The following is a 21749-nucleotide window of genomic DNA, read 5'->3' on the forward strand; positions in this document are numbered from 1 at the left end:
ATAACGTAACGACATAAAAAATCTATGCTAACATTTTCAGTAGAATTAGATGGCCGTGACTTAGTGAGCGACATATTAGTCTCGTTCAACTGAACGAGTAAAAGAGATAAAACTGCGTTCTTAATTTTCTTCTTGTGTTCTTCTTAAAGTGAATGAAAACTATACACAAAATTATTTAACGGATCTTTCTCATTCGAGAGGAATGCCATCCGTTGTGAAACATCAAGAAGATCTAACAATTCGTGTCATCTCAAAGCTAGCAAATTTATCCTAAAGAACTGACTGTGACATTGATTTCCATTGAAAAATCAAAATCGACACTAAATTAAACCAACAAGTGATTTTTTTTATTTGTTTGTGCGCAGTTTGCCATACTCGCGAGGCAATTTTTTTCAACGTTACTCTTCGATCCATACAAATCATCATTGATAAACATGACTCGAATCAATGAAAAGGATTGAAAACTATAGAAATAAAAATTTAGATTTTAAAATATTATATGGGTATACGCCACTTCCTCCTAATATCAACGGTATAAGCCACATTCATATTTTACTCCTGAAAAATTGACGTTTCTTGACAGGTGATAAATGGAGTGAAGTTGGCTCAATCACCGGTGATGGTGATAGTAAAAGTGATCACCTTCGGTGATTCCAAACATTCTGGTGATCACCTCTTTATCACCAAGAGGTGATAGTCACTTATTACCTTACATGATTCCACCACTGGTCGTAACTATGACATTGATTGTTTATGTTAGAAACAATATCAAGTTACAGTATGGACGATATTGAGCAATTTTGCTTCATATCCAGTGATCTTTAACATAATAATGTAGAAACTATCAGGTGTACAACTTTGCTTCCGCCGTTTTCCGATAGGTGGCTGTACCGGCTGAAACTGGTCAAAATACATAGATGATAATGCCTTTAAAGTGAGTATGTACAGTGCCTAACGAATTGTCATCGCCGTTTCAGTGACAGTTGTTCTTGCTTTCGTATTATTCACGCTCGAAAATGTCTATTTATGTGCCCAAATCTCGCCATTTGCGGGAAGTTTTACTTTTCTGTTACAATTCGAAAAAAATGCAGCTGAAGCGCAACGAATGCTCTCAGAAACTTACGGTGATGCTGCTCTGAGTGGAAGAACTTGTCGGGAGTGGTTTCAACGTTTTAAAAATGGTGATTTCGATGTCGAAGACAATTATGGTGGTGGAAGAGAAAAAACATTCCACGGAAAGACCGAAAGACCGAAATTTTTGCGAAAAAATTAGTTGATTTTCTGATTTTAGTTAGTTATTTTTTGGGACAACTAAAAAAATCTTACTTTTGCTAATTTAGATTTTTAATTCTAATTCCCTTAATAATAAAATATTTGTTGAAATGGCTACTTTTTTAGTTAAATTCATCAATTAAACGTGCTGTCATTTCTTAGCAAGGCATACTTCATTTCCATTTAACTATTCTTTTAGTTGAATTAGAGAAACAAAACATTGTTTTCAACCAACATATATGGTTGAATTGGTTTATGCAACTTGCAGCTGTATGGCACACTGTCGCCGAAAAAACGTTAACACCGTAATGGCTACTAGCCACTAGATGGCACACTACTACCGAAAAAATTTTCAGTCGCAGTAGTCTTTTCTATATTGGCAGGTATAAAATACGATGTTGTATTGGAGAAAAAGACATAAGCGAAACATAAACTTCTTTTTGAAAACTTTTCTTCTAAATCGCTGTTTTCTTCATTCGACTTCGCGAAATCGACTCTCTCACTGAAAACTTTGAGCACTCGGAAAATAAAAACCGAATACAAGTAGTACACCGGACGGCGTGGCCCGGAAGGGCATTTGACATATACAATTAGAGTGCGACATTCGAAACTCACTTCACTGCTCCGCGTAAAAACATTATTACGCACAATCGCTTCAAATGCGCACAAATTTAGCTTTTAATGGATTGTTTTGCTTTGACACTTCTCATGAGTTTTTGGCTAATAAACTTGTTAATAAAACCAATTTCATTCTTGTTTTCTTTGTGCTGTCCTTCAGTAATGATGCTGACAGATAAATAGAAATAAATTTTCTGATTTTAATAACAAAATTAGTTGTCAATGAGAATTTCGTGTTTGATTGAAATAGTGCTGGTTTGTGTCCAGGATATTCGCCAACTAAACTCATTCTCTAACAATAAGAGTTTTTTTCTCACCAAAGTAAATTCTCAATTTTAACTAATTTTATAGTTATTTTGGAAATTTTGTTGTTGAAATCAACTAATTCAAAAACAGTAATATGAATTAGGCGCAAAGCTAATTTCAGTCGTTCCGTGTCAAAGATGAACAATTAGAAGCATTGCTTGATGAAGATTCGTGCCAAACCCAAGAAGAGCTTGCCGAATCGTTGGTCAGCAAGTCATTTCAAAACGTCTCAAGGCCCTGGGCATGGTTCAGAAAGAAGGAAACTGGGTACCGTACGAGTTAAAACCGAGGGACATCGAGCGCCGTCTATTTGTATGTGAGCAACTGCTTCAAAGACAAAATTGCAAAGGGTTTTTACATCGAATCGTAACCGGTGAAGAAAAGTGGGTTCGATACGATAATCCTAAACGCAGAAAATAATGGGAAAAGTCCGGGCATGCTACTTTGTCGAAGGCAAAACCGAATATTCACTGCGCCAAGGTTATGATTTGTATTTGGTGGGATCGGCTCGGTGTGATTTACTACGAGCTCTTAAAACCGGGTGGAACCATCACAGGAGATCGCTACCGAACGCAACTGACGCGCCTTAGTCGCGCGCTAAAAGAAAAGCGGCCACAACATCAAGAGCGGGATGACAAAGTCATCCCGCTCAATACGACAATGCTCGGCCTCACGTCGCAAAAGTGGTCAAAAAGTACCTGGAAACGCTGAAATGGGAAGTCTTATCCCACCCGCCGTACTCTTCAGATGTCGCCCCTTCTGATTTCCACCTATTCCGTTCGATGGCACACGGCCTGGTAGATCAACATTTTCAATCCTTCGAAGAGTTGGAAAAATAGATTGCTTCATGGATAGCGTCAAAAGAGGACTCCTTTTTCGAGTCGGGATCTGAAAGTTGCCGGAAAGATGGGAGAAAGTTGTCGCTAGCGGACATCGCACGAGAGCGAACGTCTAGCGATACAAACAGGCGCGGAACAGACAGAACACGATTTTCCGGAGGAAAAGGCGCCACCAGGAAGACCAAGATCGCGAAGCGATGGAACAGCTGTACCGCGCAAATTACACACGGGAGTTCTATGAGAAAAAGCCATCCAAAAACTACCTGGAGTTCAGGTCTTAAGAATAAGGGCAATAACGAACTTTTCGTTCTCAGTCCATATTAGTGTTACCACATGCGAGAAAAGATCAAAATACCCAAGTAAGCAGTATATAGCCCCACGATTATGAGCAGCATTCAAAAACTATACATAGAGTGTTAAATGTTCGTATAGATCTTAAGATCTGTTTTCACTGAAATTCTTGGCCGACTGCGAATGTTCCGAGAAAAGGTCAAAATACACAAGTAAGCAGTATGTAGCTCTACGACTATGAGCAGCATTCAAAAACTATACATAGAGTGTCGAATGCTCGTATAGATCTTAAGACCTGTATTCACTGAAGTTCTTAGACGACTGGGAAGCTTTGAAGAGACACATAAGCAATGTGTAGCTCTAAAAGTATGAACCACAAACAAAAAATGTATTAGCCGTTGTAGTTCTTGCTGTGACACAGTGTAGTCCCTAAGGGCAATACTCCAAGTAGTTCTTGGATCGTGGAACATCTCTTAAGCATCTCAATAGTCTCAAAACATACTCAGAAGGTTATCAGGCGCTAAAGCATCGGACGTAGTAGGATTGTTCATGTTATTTACACTAAAATCAAATGAAATTTGAAAAAACCTTTTTTCACGCGAAAATCTTGAAATAACACGATGTTTTATTTAATCTACGCGAAATTTAATTTACGCACCCCCGGCTCTGCGCGTAAATTGAGGTTCCAGTGTAGATGTTTTGTTCTGTTATGGCTATTCAAAAGAGACGGCATATCTCATTCTAACTAATAGTTTTTCCTATATGAGAATAATATTGAAGCTGAGTTGATTAGGAGAGCAGTTGTCCTAATGTAAACAATAATTATGAATACTAATTACGAAAATGTAATTTTCAAGTGTATTCAGTACAGTAAAAATTTGCGGTAATTGAAGGGTGTAAATTTATTTAAAGGAACACTTGGTTGGAACTACTTGAAATAGGCGAACTACCCTAAACCTGTAGGAACCGGTCAGTAGCAGAAGAAGTTAGCCGCTCCCGATCGTTCCACTCATCATAAACAACCCGCTCAAGATGGTGATCTACATCAAAATTTATAGTACACCCATCTGCCGTTCGATTCGCATACGGGGCTGCTCGCACTGCTGAACTGGTGAAGTGAAGTAAGAACTAATAACTACTAATTTAAATTAATTTAGTTGTTTGCCATGCCGGGTGGAAGACAACGATACTTGTCTGGGCGATGGTATTTATTGCGTTACTTCCAGTTCATGTAAGATGTACACGGACAATGCTGGATTCGGTTATGAATATGTTTTGAACCTTCTGGAATGCTAACTGCTGTCCATATAAATTAATCCTGTAAGTTTGTATTTGCATTCAATATTTGTACTATTTAGCTTAATATTGCATTAAGCTAACGAACGTTCGATTTTCAATCTCTTCAAGAAGTATCCACTATTTGAGAGTCGGGGCTACCTCCTTTCATTTGAACAAGTTGTTCAAAATGAAAATAATATCACATCAAGCACTACTGAATTAATCCACTTGTTTTGCTAAGCGAATATGACATTATGGAGTAAGACAATCTAACAAATTTTCTCGGAACCGCCGTGTTCGCTGGTAGCCAAATTGTTCAATTCAGAAGCATAAAGAAGCCGATTGTTTATATGAGTGATGGGAAGTGCTATTTTTAGGATGGCCGCTTTTCAAGCATCAAATCTCTGAACGTTACAAAAACGAACCGAACCGAGTGGGATAGCATTATGTTGACTACGGATTTGCTTGCAGACACTGTAGCTTTCAGTGTACACCTTGAGCTATGAGAAATGCGAAATTGCTTTAGTGCGTATCAAGTTTTTGTTGACAGTTTATGTTTATATTCTACAGCAACAACAATAACAACAGCGAATTATGTGTGCAAATTGCTATGATTAGGTGCCATTCTGAGCAAACAACTCGGTACACGGAACTTCTAGTTCTTCAGACAAATAATATTCAAGAGATGACCGAAACGACATTCTGAACAACTTTATGTTACTCGCATGACTGGAGAAAAAAATCCTCAGCACAAAAAAAAAAGAATAGTCCACAAAAGTGATCTTTTCATACCATCCATGCACTCATGCATACAGTCAGGCTAGTCAGAAAGCGAGAAGCTGTCACTGTCAGCGAAGAGTACACAAAGTTGCGCTATCTCTGTTTCTTTGTGAAGTCCGAGTTCTGACGCCTTGGAAGATACTATTTATAGCAATCTTATGCTTGTTGCATAAACATGCTCCCACTGTGCAACTACGACTTGGGAAAACTAGAGGAAAATGCATTCCGAAACGAGTGTTTTTCTTTCGTAACGTCGGAATAATCGAAATAAAAAGAGTTCATCTTTTACTATTCTAAAACGTCGGTCTTTGCCATTTTAGCTATAGATCGATTTACGACAAAAAGCGGCCAGAAATTGTAGCGATATACATTGAAAACAATCGTTCAAATGGAGAAACTGTGCGTGCCTATCTTAAAAAATATGGGAGACATTCTGAGGTTTCCGCCAAGCCAGTGCTTTTTGAAGATTAAGGTGTATGTCAGCAAACCGAAAAACATTGAAGAACTAAAAGGTAAAATAAATGCGGGAATTACAGCTATTACGTCCGAAATATTGTCAAATGGTATGTAAAATGTCCAAAATAAACGTTGGAGACTGACATTTGATCGATACTGTATTCTGAGCGAATTGTCAATAAATGACATTGCATACCTTAAAAAATCTTTCAAAATTGACTGCAAAATAGCGCAATTATTAAATATTGAAACAAGTCCTGTCTACTTGGCCGTACCCTGTAGTAGTATAAATGTCGCTTTCCAATTTGATCCTACTTCCAGAGATCGACGTAGAGAAAAGTGGTAGATTTTGTCAACGAAATAAACATAACAAAAAGTCTGGCACCGCTTGCATTTATATTCGTGTGCCAAAGACTTTTGGAATATTCGGGTTTGTATGCTTGCACGGAGAATCCGCAGATAACAAAATTACAATATTGCCATTGTTGTTTCACACCCTGTTGGTTTCAACTAAAATGCTGTTCATTTAACTATCATATCTGTTGATTTGGCATAACCATTCATGTAAACGAAATTGCTGTATTTAAAAGCTGTCACTTGGCGGAGAACGAAGACAGCAAAACGCAGAACAAAAATCCTCTTTATTTCACCAGAAACGTTTTATATTGAAAATTTTGAATGGCAAATGAATGTCACTTGTGTCAGTTACGTAGTTACGTGCCGTTTCATGTAAGTGAAAGTATGCAGAAGAATATAAAAGTGAATTGTAAAACAAGTTTTCCATGTATTAAATAGATATTCTTACAATATAAATGTTTTATTTTAACGGACAGTGCATTTCAATGTTACTAAAAACGCTTAACACTTTTGCTGCTAAAGTGAAGTAGTACTATTTGTATTTTCTTGAAAGTGCATCGGTAGCATTAGGCTTATCAGCAACAAAGCGGAAAACGGAATCAACAAAGCCAGCAAGCTGTAAGTGGAGGACAAATTTCTTAATGCCCTGTGAACATTTTGCTGGTGAATTCCCTCTTTGAAATTTTAATCTTTTGTTGCATTTCAATATCATATCACCACAAACTAACAAACTAGAAAAATTTATCAGACAGTTTCATAGGATTTGTATCTGGTTTTGACCATCGTTCGTGAAAAAAATTCGAATGAAATTGGTAAAGGCAATGGAACTACAAGACCTTTCATTTGAATCTTAGTTTGTGAAAATCGGTTCAGCCATCTCTGAAAAAAGTGAGTGCATATTTTTCCATTTTTTGGTACATTTCATCCTATATCTCCGGAACCGGAAGTCGGATCGAGATGAAATTAAATAGCAGCCTATGGGACCATAAGACCTTTAATTTGAATCCGTGAGAAAAGTGAGTTCATATTTTTGTTACACACACACACACATACACACACACACACACACACACACACACACACACACACACACACACACACACACAGAGAGAGAGAGAGAGAGAGAGAGAGAGAGAGAAAGAGATTTTCTCAGTTCGTCGAGCTGAGTCGAATGGTATATGACATTCGGCTCTCCGGGCCTCGGTTAAGAAGTCGTTTTTCACAGTGATTGCATAGCCTTTCTATATGAGAAAGGCAAGAATATTTATTGCAATTGGCGTTTTAAGTTCAAATAACTGAATAATTGGTTAAAAAAAACTGAGACATTTTTTCCTTTCATGCGAGCAACTTGGCCAGGATTGTGTCATTGATCACTTGCACGAGTGACACCTCATTGAAACGTATAATGTACCGCTTAAGGTGTATGTCATTGCTAAACTATAACTTTTAATTCACGCCTTTTTTTAGAACGGCCAATATGCCATCCATCAACATTCACTTTAAAGAGTAATTTCGAATGACTCGGCACTCGCTGAGAGTAAGTCATAATAGTAAACGGCAGAGAAAAGTTTTCTCTTTCGTCTGGTGTTAAATTTAATACTCTATCTTTCATAGCTCGCTTGCAATTTCTTTCGAAAGTGGAAGTTGACAGGTGGCATATTGGCCGTTCTAAAAAAAAAACGCGTGAATTACTCGTTTGTGGTGCGTGTCATGGCTAAATCAGTGCTGTCAACTGTTTTTTTTTTCCAAAAATCTGTATAAGGGGGAAAAATTTATCTGTACAATATCTTTTTCGAAAAATCATTTAGTGATTTAGTGCAGAAACTGATTTTTCGACCAAAAAAAAAGGTCGCTCGACCTGGTTTACCCCTATGGAATCCAACACAAAAACTGAAAATCAGTATTTACCTGTATGAAAATTGAAATATCGGTATTTTGAGAGAGCATATCTGTATTCCTGTATCGAGTCCAAAAAGTACGGGTGTGTAATGTCAGAGACATAACTGGATGTCGTGAATACGAAAACAACTGAAATGTTCCTTAACACTTCCGAATATCAATTAGTTGATCAATTGTATGAATTATGCAAGCATTCCCCTTTTCCACATTTTTCTCAAAAACAGAAGGCTTCACTTGATCTCGATTACTGTGAATTTCACACAGAGAAAAGTGCAAAAATCTAACCAAACTGTTCTAGATTTGCACTAAACTGAGGATATTTCCTTTCGATTTGCGAACAACAAATCCTAATAGTTCTTTAGAAAACTTTTAGAGCCATTAGAACGGCTGATTTTGTGTAATGCTCTCCACCGTTGCTTTTTCGCCAATGCAAATGACTGGCAGCTGTGACGTAATCGCTCTTGTCGGAAGCGAAACTAACTTTGCAAACGACACAAAATACATCTGCTCGCAGTGGCAGTGATCCAATTTTTCTTGAGAGGCTTGTTTTTACCTGATTTCGTTTGTAGCTTTTTCACTAATGGGCGGTCCTAACGGCTATAAAAATAGCAGCATATTGAATTTAATTTCGATATTTCATTTCGGATTTGCGTTTCATTGAAAGAAACTATCAGGATGCTCTACGGGATTCATTCCTGCCTTTCAGAAGGGCCAAATTGTGGAACTCACTACGATATCAAACACTATTCGGAACATTTTCTAGAACGATTTGTTGTACAGCAGCAGATATTTTGTTCTCTTCCTCAGAACGCGTTCTGATTGGCTGGTGTTGACATGGGTCAAATGAGACAGGGTTTTCAAAAGTGTTCTATTTAAATACTTCAATGCTTTTTCTTTACACGCTTAAATTGAAAAATTTCGATTCTATTGGTAGTTAGATTATATAAATCCTTTCACAAATCACTGAGCTATGAGCTTTAAAAATACGAGAAAGGCAAACGCGCCTTATGAATTATCTTCTTTGATACTCGTTTATACCAAACATTTCAGAAAAGTTTAATTTTGAATTATTTGAGATTATGTCACACAACTGAATATTTTATCATAAAATTGTGATCATATTTCCGAAGGCATGTAGCAAAAATTATGTTGATTCGTTAGATACAACAAGAGATACTCACGATCAAAAACTTATCACTCTCTCAGAGGGTAAATTTTGAAAAGGCACCCCACAGTAAAGTAAGTCGTATTCACGACAAAATCGGTGTAAATACCGAGAAATCGGTATAGTTGGCAGCGCTGTGCTAAACTGCTAGCATGATACATCAAAAATGACAGTTCAATTAAAACAACAAGCGATTAGTTGTACCAAATTTTAACCAATCAAATTCAGAAAAACAACTAACTAACAGCTGGCTTTTCTGTGTAAAGTATCAAACTTGTTACCAAAAATTAAGTGTACCTATCAGTTTTACTCCAATTCGGTGAGAATACAGCCTAAGTCATTTGTAAATTATTTCACGTTTCTTTCAAATATCATATACTCACTATTTGGTATCAAAACTCCCCACTGCTAGTGAACAGCGGGCCACAAGGCAATAGTAAACAAGCAGATGGGAATCGCTTTTGGTAGTTCAATTGGAATCATAACAACGTCTCCGTTGATCTCCGTTGGTTATAGGATCACTACTTTTATTGAAAATAAACACTGACTGCGTCTGATCAATTTCAAGGCACCCTCGATTTTCAGTGTAAACAAAACATGGATTCGAATACTATTATTGTTTCGAATCCGCTTCGAATGATCAATCAAGGCGATGCCTCTCAAGGTTTATACTGTGCTCAGTATATTAATGAATATAATATTATTGTCATTTTTGCATTACGGACAGTACATATATTAAATTATTAGAAGGGGACGGGTATAGCATAATGGGTAAGTCGATACATGTCACGAGATCTACCTGGGTTCAATTCCCAACCCCGCACATTGAGTCAGAGAGTTTTTCTGGCCCAGAGAGGCGAATGACCTTCAGGTTAAACCCTCGATAATCGAAACAAAAAAATACTAGAACATTCCTGAGCCGTTGATAGAAAATTAACAGTTGTTGAAAAATTGTTAACATTCAAAACCCAACCTCCGCACTGAACCTTTATGCCAAATTGAAATTAAAATACACACATTTTTTTTAAAGAATACCTCAAAATAACTTTAAAAATTTTCTCTCCTTCCTCTTCGAGCATTCATATTGAGCAAAGGCTGATTACAAGTGACCACCACTATACGAACGACTGGAAGAAAAAATCCGATTAATGCAATTTAGTTTGGACAATCCATTAAAGTATTTTTATGCATAAATTGGATAAAAACATTGAGAACAAAAATCGGTCACGGGCTTTGCAATGCGAGAATTTTTTGAAATCATCTTTTAGTGAAGAACTGGACATAAAAAAACTTTGAATGCAAGAACCATATAAAAACATTTGTCTTTGAAGAATCGGTTATCTTTTGATGTTAATACGCCTTACTTTACTACGGTGCCCCTTTTCATAACTTACCCTCTGAGAGAGTGATAAGTTTTTGATCGTAAATATCTCGAATTGAACTAAACGCAACAATTTTTTTTTAATAACTATTTATTGGAATATGAGTTAAAATTAAATTATTAAGATTTAAATTGGGTGTTCAGCCACAAGTGGTGACTTTTCAGCCCTATTATACATATGATTTGGTTGTTACCATGAGGACATCCTTCCGCAATTCTGAGATTTTTGTGTAGGGAAAATTCTAAACCTACTTGTATTGTGTAATGGGGAAAAGGAACTTATATACTAACTTACTAACTAATACAGAGAGCGAATCGATTCAATTGAAGATTGCATCGATTTTTGTCGGAATCTGCTTATAATATTATGTGACATTACATCTAATGGTTCTATAGGGTAATGTCACATAATATTATAAGCAGATTCCGACAAAAATCGATGCAATCTTCAACTCATTTGTACTAAACCAGGGAGGACGCTTCAAAATCATTTTTAGAATTTTATTCTGAATCCTTTGAGGCGTTTTTTTTCAACAACTCACAAATATAGAACCATTAGATGTAATGTCACATAATATTATAAGCAGATTCCGACAAAAATCGATGCAATCTTCAACTCATTTGTACTAAACCAGGGAGGACGCTTCAAAATCATTTTTAGAATTTTATTCTGAATCCTTTGAGGCGTTTTACCTATTTTTATATATATAAAAATAGGTATAGAATTCGCTCAAACTTTCGAAAATTTTTCCGAGGCCCGGAGGGCCGAATGACATATACCAATCGATTCAGCTCGACGAACTGAGCAAATGTCTGTGTGTGTGTGTGTGTGTGTGTGTGTATGTGTGTGTGTCCGTATGTGTGTTGTCAACTAAGAGGTCGAGATCTCAGAGATGGCTGGACCGATTTTCATCAAACTAGTCGCAAATGAAAGGTCTCCCCGTCACCCAAAACGCTATTGAATGGTTTTGAGATCGGATGTTTACTTTTTGAGTTATACAAAGTTTTATGTCAAAATTTTCAGTTTTTTGACAGTATCTGTCACAATTGACCTTGAAAACAGAATATGTTTTCAGACTTAGATTCCGCACGGTAATACCTATCCAACAAGCCATAGATTGTTAAAATCCGTCCATTTTTAACGGAGATATCGAAATTTTTCTGTAAGCGACTTTTCCCCCTATTCCAGCAGTAGGAGTTTTGAGCGCTGTATGACAAAGAAATGCTTGGGAGCAACGGAAAACACGATTTTTTATACTGTTACATACAATTGTTTCTAAGAACCAAAAGGATTGTTTACAGCATTCTTTTTCATGACATTTAGCCTCGGACCGATTTTGGCACGGCTCGTTTTTGGCAACATAATCGTTCGAATATGACATATATAAACCAGATGATGGCAGAATTTTTTTTAATTATTTTGTTTTAAACTACTTACAGCAATAAATGCTGGAAGAACATAACATCCATATACCATTCGAATCAGTTCGTCGAGATCAGCAAAGGCGTGTGTGACAAATAACTTCAATTAATTTTCTCGGAAAATTTCTTTTCTACAAATTCAGATTCATACGAAAAGTCGTATGCTCCCAAACAAAGTTCCTGCATTATGTTTGGTTCCGACCTCTGGTTTCGGAACTACAGGATGATATGTGAAACGAAATCAAAATTGTGTAACTCATTTTTCTTGAAGATGGCTGAACCGATCTAAGATGCAAATGAAATCTAAGAATCATCTAAGATTCAAATGAAAAGTTTCAAAGTTCTATAAAACATCTTGCTTTTCAGTCAGATCCAACTTCCGGTTTCGGGGATTGTATAAAAATGTCTATTCCACATAATTTAATCAGGTTTATCGGGTTAGCAGATTTGGATAGTCGATAAAAAAATTAACTTTTTTCAGTTTTAGTGGTATTCAGTTGTCGATCAGAAGGCACCTAAAAATTTAATTCGTGCTATGATCTCTCAAAGATGTCTTAACTGATTTTCAAATGTTTTGAAACAAATGTAAAGTGTACAGCTACTCAAGTGAATTTATCTGACTTCGGCCATACCGCTTTTAGTATTCCGGTTCCAGTATAAAATCGTTTCTCAAAGCTCAATCGTTTTCTCAAAAAAAGCCTAATCAAATTTCAGAAACAAAAATTTTAATTAAAACAAACTTATATACAAAAATTAATTATTTTATCCAATTATGACTTCTGGTTCTCGAATTACATGATGATGAATTTTTAAAATTCAAACCGATATAGAAGATGACAATCCCGAAAAGCTTCAAAGTTGAACTCAAAACTGTTGTAATTTATTCGTCATATGGCCATACGAATCGGTTTGGGTTATGCTGGTTCCTGAATACCGGCTCTGGAAGTACCTTAAATTACCGTAAACTCTAGAGTGGAACTTACATATCATGGCATGTTTAATCGATTATCACACTTCTAGATTCAAATTCGATCCGATTTGCAGTTTCGACATTACAGAGTAATGAGTGATTAAAATCTCAAATTGTCGCTTAAAACGAGGGTCATTAAAATAATGTCATGAAAACTTAAACACCGAAGAATATTCATGCAAAAAACACATGCGGATTGATAAAAATAGGTATCATCTCACTGCTAGGTGGATTAAACACGTTTTTTTTCAACAACTTGACCAAATTGGTACTGCATAAAGCATGGCTGGTCTGAAATTTGTTTATAAATTAACAATTTGTTTTTTAGACAGAGCTTAGAATTTCTGTTTATAAGAGGATATAAACATTTAATATATTTATTACACTTTGCCTGGATTCCTTCAATGTGATCCTTGAAAGTGAGTTTTTTGTCATACGTTAAACCTAAGTATTTAGCTTGATCAGACCATGTCAATTCCAAGCCATTCAATTTGAGAATGTGGTTATTGTTTGATTTAAGAAAAGAAGCTCTTGGCTTATGAGGAAAGATAATTAATTGCGTTTTTGCTGCATTTGGTTTAATTTTCCATTTTGACAGAAAATCACTGAAAATAATATGAGACTTCATTTTCAATAGGACTCACAACGTTCAAATTAAAATTGTGTACACTCTCGAACTGCTGAGCAAGTTTTAGAGCTTTTTCGTCATTTGTAAGAAGTATTTGATTTCCTTCCTTGAGAGCAGGAATTGGTTTCTGAGGTTTCTTAAGAACCTTAGAAAGTTTCCAGAAAGGTTTAGAATATGGTTTAATTTGTTCAACTTCTTTAGCGAAATTTTCATTTCGCAAAAGAGTAAATCTTTGTTTCATTTATTTTTGTAAATCCTTAACTATGTTTTTCATAGCAGGATCACGAGAACATTGATATTGTCGTCGACGAACATTCTTCAATCGAATGAGCAGTTGAAGATTGTCATCGATGATAGGAGAATTTAATTTAGTTTGAGCTTTGGGAACTGAAAGATTTCTAGCTTCGATAATATAATGATTCAAATTATCAATTGCTGTGTCGATGTCCGCAGAATTTTCTAAAATAGTTTCATGATCCACATGATTTTCAATGTGAGATCTGTAATCCAACCAATTAGCTCTATGATAGTTGAATATAGAACTAATTGGATTAATTAAAGCTTCGTTGGAAAGTCTGAATGTTACAGGAAGATGATCTGAGTGCAACTAAACGCAACAACATAATTATTTCTCTATGCCATCAGAAATATTATCTGCAATTTATGATTAAATTAACAACAGTGTGAGATTATCATAAATAATATAAAAATTAAGTTTTCTAAAACTATTAGAAGTAAAAGTATATAATAAAATCCATAGACAAAACTCAATTATTATTATTTCTTTTTGTGTGTTAGACGGATCAGGACATCGTAATCAGGACTTTCCATGAACTGCAGCAACAACAGACCTTCGGCGTGCACAGAAAGAAAAGATGAAACCTACACGGCATAAAAACCGATAGTACTATGAAATAGACATCAGTTGAAACGAAAATCTGATTTTAAACCATAATTACATTAAAATTCATTTAGTTTTTCATTGAACAAGACTGCTTTGTAATGTAAATGTTGCTCCAAATATGTGCATGAAAATAAATGTAAAATCGCAAAATATTTTTATCTGTGTGGTATAACGCCTCACAAACACCCAGTTCGCGCTCCCTTTTGATTTTCGGACGCCTTCTCAACAGCAACAGCGACAATAAATTATCAGTAATCACATTCAGAACCTGGATTTTGGAGTTTATGTTCTAGTGTAGATAGAATAAGCACTCTGCAAAACGGTTCTTTTTAGAATTAGTAGAATATTCCCATTGAACTTTGCGAAGTTTTCCTGCACTGAGTATAAAAGTCCACAAAAAAGCGGATGAGTAATGTCAGAGGCATAACTGGTGGACGAATGGAACTGACATGTTTCTTTCATACTTTCGGAAAACCGTACTAACGAGTAGATATCAATAATTTATAGCTGTAGAATTCCTAAAAGCCCAGATGACGGCTTTTGGTTTATTAATATTCTTCAAATCGCAGTATGACTTGTATTTTTGGGACGGGTTTTTGAAATTATTGTCTTAATAACTTTAATTTAGTGGAATTATTGTGTGTTTGTCAAATTATAATGTATTTATAAATTAAGGTTGTATTTTTATGTCATTGTTGTCGGTCTTGTAACCCTGTTATTTTTTACTCCCTCTTGTTTGTTTTCCTTGTATAATTGTTTGGTAGAATATGTTTGCCAATAATAAACCACATTTTAGTATAGATGCAGCGTAACAATTCTGGAAGCGAAGGAGAAAACCCAGCAAAATTCACACAATCAATCAATTAATACGAACGGTCATGAAAGAAGTATGTCAGTTTATTCGTATTCAGTCTCTTACATTACCCACCCACCTTTTTTGTGCGGTTTTTGCGTTCAACTTTTAATTGTCGTAAGTACGACTTACTTTATTATGGGGCGCTTTTTCAAAATTCACCCTTCGATAGAGTGATCAGTTTTTGATCGTGAATATCTCTTGTTGTATCTAACGTATCAACATAATTTTGCTACATGCCATCGGAAATATGATCAATAATTTATGATTACATTTTCAGTTGTATGACATAATGACAAAAGTAAAGTTTCTGAAACGTTTGGTATCAACGAGTATCAAAGAAGAAACGCATGTTTACCTTTATCGTACCCGAGCCGACAATTTTAGTGTAGTGAGCAACATTTCATTTCTGCGTTACCTACTGGGTACATAGAACGAAAAAATCTTGTGAGTTTATATCTTACTAGATGCACATAAATGGAAGATCGCAGTTCACAAGAATTTACATACATGCACATGTAGAGCTGGGTGATGTGAAAATTAAATGTCTTGAACTTCAATGAAATTTGAAAAAAACAAATAATTAATATGCGGCCGTTGCTTGAACCGATAATCAGTCAATCACAAAGTACGTCTGTTAATTAACTAAACCACAAAAACACACATCTGCTGGGTCGATAAATGGTTCATATAAATTCGTGCAGTTTCTCTTACTGAGAGCAAATTACAGTCTGAACCAGTAAAATACATTCAGATTAGACATAAAGTCATTACGAATAGAATCCTCCGTCGTTTGAAAAGTTAAGTTTTGTGAATTGCATCGGAATATGGCATAAGGTCACTTGTAAAATTCATAATTTTTTCTGTGCAGTTATAAAAAATTAACACTTGGTATATTTAGAGATGTCGATGTAATTAGCGGCCCTTACACGATCATTAAAAGTGTCATTACTAAGTAATGACACTTCTGCTCATACGCTCGTCATTACTGCATTACTGTACATCATTACTTTTTAGCATTACACGTTCATTATTAATGATGAGTATTTGTAACTACTCCAGCAATAGCAATAACAATATTTTTATTTTCGTTTAGTTGAAAATAAATTTGATTTGCCATTGAAACGTTAAGATTAATGAAATATCAACAATTTAAATCTACACTTTGTCATTTTTTCGCGTATAGTTCTAAAGATATTCAGCACTTCCACAAAAAAATAAGAAGAAGAAATAATGTTGGTAATGATGGAAAATCCGGAATTCCATCATTACTCGTGTCATTACTGAACTCGTAGACCTTACACGATCATTAAAAGTGTCATTACTTTTTAGTAATGACACTTTTAATGATCGTGTAAGGGCCGCTATTGAGTATAATTGCGAACTATTCGATTAAATTTTAATCGATTATTTTTCAGATTATTCGATTAGTTTAGGACTTCCCATATGTGGAAAGCTGCAAAAGAAATCATGTTAAAAGAAAATCCCTTCACCAAAATTGCTTTAGTATTTAATTCTCCTGCGGATCGTTCGTGCGGGTTTTGGCCTCTAACAAGAGCGATTATGACATCCAGCTGCTGGTCATTTGCATTGAAAAAAATTCAATGAAAAGTGAACAACGATGAGAAACATACTACAAAATCAGCCATTCTAAGGGTACTGAATGTTATCTAAAGAGCTATAAAGACTACCAATCGGAGGTAAAAATCTTCAGTTTAGTGCAAATTTAGAATAATGGGATTATCTTTATGCACTTTTCGCAGTGCGAACTTCGCACCAAATGAGTGCAAATAAAGCGTTCGAGAAAAATGCATCGAACGATGTTGAATATGGTAGAGAATTCCACAATTTGGCCCTTCAGAGAACCAAAAATGAATTCCGTACAGCATTTTGTTAGTTTCTTTGACTAAAATATGCAAATCCGAAATAATATGATCAACATCAAAATTGAATATGATGCAATTTTGCGAGCTGTTAGGACTGCTGAAAAGCTGCAAACGAAATCAAGTAAAAAGAAATTCTTTCACAAACATTGCTTTAGTATTGAATCAATCTGCACAGGAAGCGGTTCTCCTGCGAGACGTTCGCAGTGCGAGTGTCGCTTCAAACAAGAGCGTCATCTAGTTGCTGGTCGTTTGCATTGGAGCAAAATACAATGGAAACTGGACATCAATGGGGAGCATTCTACAAAAACAGCCTTTTTAAGGGCTCTAAATGTTCCCTAAAGAAGAAAAACTTCGAAGATTTCAAAACAATCTGACATTTGTAAAAAAAAAAGTTATTAAAGGAAAACCCACACAAAGTCCGAACAATAGCTCATTCCTTAATATATCTAGCACCACTGCTGCTAATGGTGGCAATATAATTTTGCTTTGATCTGAGTTGTTTCATGTCTTGACGATAGTTACTTAACTTAGAATGAAGAGTCTCCATGCTCCAAACCTTACTGTAAAGACACAAATATTTATGTAAATTATGTTTTTGCTTGCAAAAAATAGTATCGTCTGTACCTTCTAAACTATAAGAGATATTCGGCAAAGCTATTGGATTTAAGTTTTCCTAAAATATTGTAGAAGACTCCAAAAACCTGTTTCTTCAAATTAAAAAGTTAGACTTTTTCGAGTTTTTACAGTGAGTTTTGGAACATGGCTTGCCACTTGAAAAAAAATCTTCGTACTAAGCTGAGTAACTATTGTTAAGACATCAAACAACTCTGATCAACCATTATAGCATAATAAAAGAAAGCAAAATCATATCATCACCACTAGCAGTAGTGATGCTAGATACATTAAGGAATGAGATATTGTTCGGGCTTTGTGTCGGTTTTCCTTTAATAACTTTTTCTACAAATCTCGGATTGTTTTGCGGTCTTCAAAGGTTTACCTCCTCGATAAATTTCCTACGGAAATCACACATGCACTGCTTTCTAGAGTTTATAGGTTGATCCTCAGCCGATTTTGATGTGGAACACATCTTTATTTTCTATATAGGGGTGCAAATCAGAAAAACTACACGTAGAAATGTGGTCAGGTTTTAAACACTTACAGCTCAGTATATTTTGTATCAATTTTTAATATTATTTCATCATTTGATAGGAAATATTTCTAAGTTTCGATTTGAACGTATCGAGCCACGTATTTTCAATTATATATGATTGAAATTTTGATTAGTAGCGAGCAGTGTCCTATTTGGCTGCTAAAAATATTTGGCATACCGGATTTCCCTGTCATAGACGATTGTTTTGAAGGAGGAAAGCATCGCTCTGATTGGTCAATCGATGCAAACGCGAAGCTGTTGGAAGCACGCGTATCTATAAATAGAAGCAAAATTATAGCTAACGTTTCAGTCCTACTCGTAGCATGCTAGAGGTAGGTTGTTACTAGACCGCAAGACAAAAACGTACCATAAAACGATTTGAAGGTTTAATTGGTATGCTCTGATCTTGTGTCATGCAAGCTCGGATTAAATTCCATGTTCCATTAAATTGACAACTACCCCAGGATAAATTTTGAGTGCTTAAGATTAATTTCTAATTTATATAAGATGAACTCGATTGATAATGAGAAATAGTTTATCGCTTTAACCGAAATCGCAGAATGGTAGAAAAACTTAACGCTAAAAAAACTGCTTGCATAAAAAACTTGAACACAAGCTGGGCGAAGAGAAGCTTAATTATCGAAATCGCAAGTATGTACAAACATATAAATGCATACATTTGCGATATTGGTGTAATTTCGTCGGCTATAGAACAAATGCAAATCAAGACAAATCTGTATAAAATGTTCAAAACGACGAATGTGACAATGAGAGATTCTCTTTGTTTATCTTCTCCTTCGATTATTACGGTACTCCTAGAAATCCTTCTCTCCAATTATTTACCGATTATAATAACTAAAGCTATCATCTTTTAATCTGCACTGCAGAAATTACTCAAAAAAGCAGGAATATTTCGCGATAATCGAAAGAGAAAGTAAACAAAGAGAATCTCTCATTCGATGTTCGGTGTTGGTTCGGATTGATTGAACTTTTTAATTGTAGATCATTAGAAATTTTGGCTGCCTTGTTCCACATCAATGGCTCGAACAACCCCATGGAACTGATCCTTATAGTTTTTTGTCAAAGGTAAATTTCTCCATACTAAATCCCATGTAAACTTTAAACCTCGGGCGCGAAAATATAGTTTATCAGAGCAAGCTAAAATTTTTCATGGAACTTATGGGACTTTTCATCTTTTCATCATACAACCTTGTCCCACCCTAGTGTATAATCGGTTGAGAACGCTATACCTACGCAAACCATATCAGAATGGCATCCAAGGTCAGCCTAAAAATAAATGACGGAAGTCAGCGGCATCCATCGGAATTCGAATGCAACTTATCATTCTCCAACACGAACGCCTTCATAAAAGGTTCTTTTCAGAACCTCCATTATATTATTATGAAGAACTACACAAATTATTTCGTAATATTTAATTGTGTGTCAGAATGTTTGATGTAACTAATCCGTACTTTAGTGCAGGTGCATCGTTTCAAGGCAAAGTTTGCATAATTCACACAATCGATCAACTAACTGATATTCGGAAGTGTGTGTGCTAGTTTTGTTCGTATTCACATCATCCAGTTATGTCTCTAACATTACCTATCCGCCTTTTTTGTCAGGTTCTTGCAAAAAAGATGTTTTTAAATGACTGGCATTGAAAAAATCGTGTCCGATTTTTGTTTTTATCCGGTTTTTGCGTTTCAAAATACTTAGACGGGTTTTCAAAACTAAGTTTCACTTATTTGATTTTTTCTTACAACCGACCAAAATGTCTCTGATTATATGACTGAACAGACAATGTGAACACGTGCTGAAAGCTGCTATTACAATCGAATATTTCAAATCACCTTAATCACAATTTTACACTGAACGTAGGTATTTTTTCATTTCACCTAAATAAATTACATTAGGTAAAATGAACAATAATTTACAATATAGTCTAGTCTACCCGAGCTCTCTTCTCAGATAGAGTACGCAATATACAAAATTAGTTCAAGCATAACTGAATATTAAAACTCCACCGAAAACCGAAAGTTTTCTCGAGGCCTGTATAAAATACTAAACAAGCCAATTAGTCACGGTCGAATCCGGTTAATACCAAACATGCATAGAGAGTCCTCTAAAAACTTATTACAAATGTCACCAATACACCATCTCTCCGAAAAAAAGCATATCTAAATTTCAACTCTCATCCTACAGAATACTCCCGCCGATCAAGATGATGCGTGAAAAAAGAAATGGTTAAAAATAAACGGCACAAGAATTTCCCTCACTGCGACCGACCTGTAAAAGATCGGTTTTGCGCCACACTTAGTTGCAATATCCCGGCTACCGGGTCCGTTAATAAACAGGTCCAGCTGAGTAAAGTTGCCGTCAGTTTTCATCATAATCTGGGTGTGAATGTCAACCGAGTGCGCACCAGATCAACCGAACTAAATTCGGCTCCTTTGGCAAACGACGACGGTAGATGAGATCCCCGGGTAAAAAGTGATCAATCAATCGAACGTTCGAACACCGATGCAAAAGCTAGCAATCAGCACAGCGTACTTCTGGGTGAAATTAGTCTGCTCGCACCAGTCGATTAATTGAACGATCGACTATTTATAGAATGCTCTGAACACTTGTTTGCTTTGCCGAATCGATGCACTTCTTTCGCTTTTACCGTGCACTTCCTAATCACAATTTGAGTTCAGTGAAGTTCAATGTCACGATCCTTTGGAGACATCATTCAAAATTACCTACGGACACTTTTAAACTATCGAACGTATCGTATTTTGGTTTGTAACCAAAAATTCTAAAGACACACCCAAAACTTGTCACCTTATCAACTTCGCGGAAAAACTCACGATGCTCCCTCCGTAGCTTGAACCGACAGTCAACGTAACGACCAACGACGGCGACGTTTATTAGTTCTTAAAACTCAGAAATCCACTAAAACGGAAAGCGAACCGAAACCGGGAGCCGCGGCTGCCTGTTTTTGCTGTATGATACCGATTAGATTACACAAATCAAACTGACTTCGCAAAGGCGTTGAAATTCGTTCGGAACCTTCGCCGATGCTTGTGTCTGTTGATGTTTTCGCACCGTCTCTGTCCAGCTGCAGTGGTGTTCCCCATCGCACTCACTCGAACGGTTAGTCGGCGGTTGTTGCGTTTTTTGTTTTCGGTACTGCGATGCCGCTATTTTTTCTTCACGAACGCCCGCACTCCTGCTGCACACACACCCAACGCACAACGGATATAGATTTTTAACATACACGTTCCTGTGGCCCTGATGATCGTACACTTTTGG

The 21749-nt window shown here is 36.0% G+C and overlaps 1 protein-coding gene across 1 annotated transcript in view; it reads right to left on the reverse strand.

The window, feature by feature from the left end:
- The window catches only part of LOC131432356 (uncharacterized protein ZK1073.1), a 176498-nt gene extending 155042 nt beyond the window's left edge, over positions 1–21456 (reverse strand). Inside the window, exon 1 of the mRNA XM_058598579.1 lies at positions 21197–21456. The gene's annotated coding sequence lies outside the window, so the exon portion shown is untranslated. The remainder of the gene's footprint in view (positions 1–21196) is intronic.
- Between the last annotated feature and the right edge of the window lie 293 nt (positions 21457–21749).

This window comes from Malaya genurostris, chromosome 2 (genome assembly GCF_030247185.1).
Source record: "Malaya genurostris strain Urasoe2022 chromosome 2, Malgen_1.1, whole genome shotgun sequence".
NCBI classification, from domain to species: Eukaryota; Metazoa; Arthropoda; class Insecta; order Diptera; family Culicidae; genus Malaya; species Malaya genurostris.